Source organism: Triticum aestivum, chromosome 7A (assembly GCF_018294505.1).
Source record: "Triticum aestivum cultivar Chinese Spring chromosome 7A, IWGSC CS RefSeq v2.1, whole genome shotgun sequence".
NCBI classification, from domain to species: Eukaryota; Viridiplantae; Streptophyta; class Magnoliopsida; order Poales; family Poaceae; genus Triticum; species Triticum aestivum.
In genome coordinates this window covers 185,234,323-185,237,791 of record NC_057812.1, presented here as the reverse complement: position 1 = coordinate 185,237,791, position 3,469 = coordinate 185,234,323, and positions in this window count along the sequence as shown.

The following is a 3,469-nucleotide window of genomic DNA, read 5'->3' as shown; positions in this document are numbered from 1 at the left end:
CTCTATGGCCTCTCATCGCTACCTTTACCAAAACGTGTTCACACACTTAGCCTTTATCAGTAGGACATGTTCACCACTCTGATTCATTCCCGATGAATCAAACCTGACACAACTCTAAACATAGCTGGCATAAGGAAAACAAGCATGGATGAGTAGGCACATCAATGTTCAAGCAACTCCTACTCATGCTAGTGGGTTTCAACTATTTACTGTGGCAATGACAGGTCATGTAGAGGAATGGGTTCAACTACCGCAGCAGAAAGTAGCAGTTAGAATCGTTGTTGTCCTAATGCAGTATGAGTAGTAGGAACGAGATAGTGGATTGTATCAAAATGCTCAAGGGAGTTGCTTGCCTGATAGACGACGAAGGGGCACTGCTCCTCTGACCGGTACTCGGGAACACCTTTCGGAGTGGGACCTATCGAGAAAAAACGGTGCCGGCAATCAAAACACAGACAAATGCAACGAAATGATGCATGAACATGACATGTGAAAATGCTAGTGTTTGGGATAATGCAAGATGCTACCAAATTGGTTGAAGCTCATTTGAATCTTCAAATGCAATTTCAAAATGAAGCATTTAAAATGCCCATATTATGTTTTCACTTATACAGCATGTATAAGTTAGTTTTTCATGCATGTAACTGGCATAAATGGATTCCTTGCATTTTTCTGATAATTTTTCATATATAATTTATTTCGTTCTGAGCTACGGTTGAATTATTATGATTTTTAGAAGTTGAAGCAATATTCTGGAATTTCCTGAGTTAAAATAATTCCAGAAATCAATTATTGCGTCAGCAGGTCAACTGGGTTGACCCAGGTCAAACCTGACCAGTGGGACCCACTGGTCAGTGACTAACTAAACTAACCTAGTTTAATTAACACTAACCTAGGTTAAACTAATTAGTTTTAAACCTAATCTAAAATAATTAACTGGGCGGGGCCCACATGTCATAGACCCAGGGGAGGTTAAACCCCCTGGTAAACCGAGCAAAACTATCGGCGGCTCGATGTCGGCGAGGCCAGATGCGGCGGCACGGCACGGAAAGGCGCTACAAGGCGCCATTTGGCGCGCGAAGATCTGAGATGGTAATTTATCATTATTGTCTTAGTTTGATACCATGCTTAGTAGTTGCTTCATAATAATAGTTGTTAATTTAATTAACCTGTTAAATGCTATGTTATTGTCTTGCCTTGATGTTTATGGTCGTTGTGAGCTTGCAAGTACATTTGATGTACTGACCTGGCGTGTCATGCCAGATTGCAGGTGATGCCATGATTACTTGTCGATGGTTGTCATGCGTGCGAGCTAGATCGTGTCCCAGCCAGAGTCACTTTGGAGTGGAGTTCACCACCTTCGTCGTTGTTCCGCTGCTACAAGTTGTGCTGCTAGCATAGAGCAAGTGTAGTATCACAGGCGTAGTGTCGCCGTGCTGATGTGCTTCTTTGTAATATCGGACCCTTGTATTCTTATTCTTGTAATAAAAGCTGATTTGTTCTATGTCAAGCAGTGCCCTATTCCAGAATACTTCACCTCGATCTCTGGGCTGGAATACGGGGCGCTCCAGTTTTCTCTGAGCCGGGGTGCCACATTGAGCTTTTATACACTTATAGCTCTAGTGCATCCGTTGCATGGCAATCCCTACTCACTCACATTCATATCTATTGATGGGCATCTCCATAGCACATTGATACGCCTAGTTGATGTGAGACTATCTTCTCCTTTTTGTCTTCTCCACAACCACCACTCTATTCCACCTATAGTGCTATGTCCATGGCTCACGCTCATGTATTGCGTGAAAACTGAAAAAGTTTGAGAACATAAAAAAGTATGAAACAATTGCTTGGCTTGTCATATGGGTTGTGCATGATTTAATATTTTGTGTGATGAAGATAGAGCATAGCCAGACTATATGATTTTGTAGGGATAACTTTCTTTGGCAATATTATTTTGAGAAGACATAATTGCTTAGTTAGTATGCTTGAAGTATTATTATTTCTATGTCAGTATTAAACTTTTATCTTGAATATTTCGGATCTGAACATTCATGCCACAATAAATAAAAATTACATTGAGAAATATGTTAGGAAGCATTCCACATTAAAAATTCTGTTTTTATCATTGACCTACTTGAGGACGAGTAGGAATTAAGCTTGGGGATGCTTGATACGTCTCCAATGTATCTATAATTTTTTATTGTTCCATGCTATTACATTATCAGTTTTGGATGTTAATGGGCTTTATTTTACACTTCTATATTATTTTTGGGACTAACCTTTTAACCGGAGGCCCAGCCCAAATTGCTATTTTTTTGCCTATTATAGTGTTTCACAGAAAAGGAATATCAAAAGGAGTCCAAATGGAATGAAACCTTCGGGAGCATGATTTTTGGAACAAATGTGATCCAGGAGACTTGGTGTGGACGTCAAGAAACAATCAAGGAGGCCACGAGGCAGGGGGCATGCCTACCCCCCTAGGCGCGCCCTCCACCCTCGTGGGCCCCTTGTTGCTCCACCGACCTACTTCTTCCTCCTATATATATTCATATACCTCGAAAACATCCAGGAGCACCACGAAACCCTATTTCCACCGCCGGAACCTTCTGTACCAAAGAGATCCCATCTTGGGGCCTTTTTCGGAGCTCCGCCGGAGGGGGCATTGATCACGGAGGGCCTCTACATCAACTCCATGGCCCCTCCGATGATGTGTGAGTAGTTCACTTCAGACCTTCGGGTCCATAGCTAGTAGCTAGATGGCTAATTCTCTCTCTTTGGATCTCAATACAAAGTTCTCCTTGTTTCTCTTAGAGATCTACTCGATGCAATTTTCTTTTGCGTTGTGTTTGTTGAGATCCGATGAATTGTGGGTTTATAATCAAGTTTATCTATGAACAATATTTGAATCTTCTCTGAATTCTTTTATGTATGATTGGTTTATCTTTGCAAGTCTCTTCGAATTATCAGTTTGGATTGGCCTACTAGATTGATATTTCTTGCAATGGGAGAAGTGCTTAGCTTTAGGTTCAGTCTTCCGGTGCTTGATCCCAGTGACAGAAAGGGAAATGACACATATTGTATTGTTGCCATCGAGGATAAAAAGGTGGGGTTTATATCATATTGCATGAGTTTATCGATCTACATCATGTCATCTTGGTTAAGGCGTTACTCCGTTCTTATGAACTTAATACTCTAGATGCATACTGGATAGCGGTCGATGTGTGGAGTAATAGTAGTAGATGCACACAGGAGTCGGTCTACTTGTCACGGACGTGATGCCTATATACATGATCATACCTAGATATTCTCATAATTATTCGCTTTTCTATCAATTTCTCGACAGTAATTTGTTCACCCACCGTAATACTTATGCTATCTTGAGAGAAGCCACTAGTGAAACCTATGGCCCTGGGGTCTATTCTCCATAATACAAGTTTCCCATCTATTTTATTTTGCAATCTTTACATTC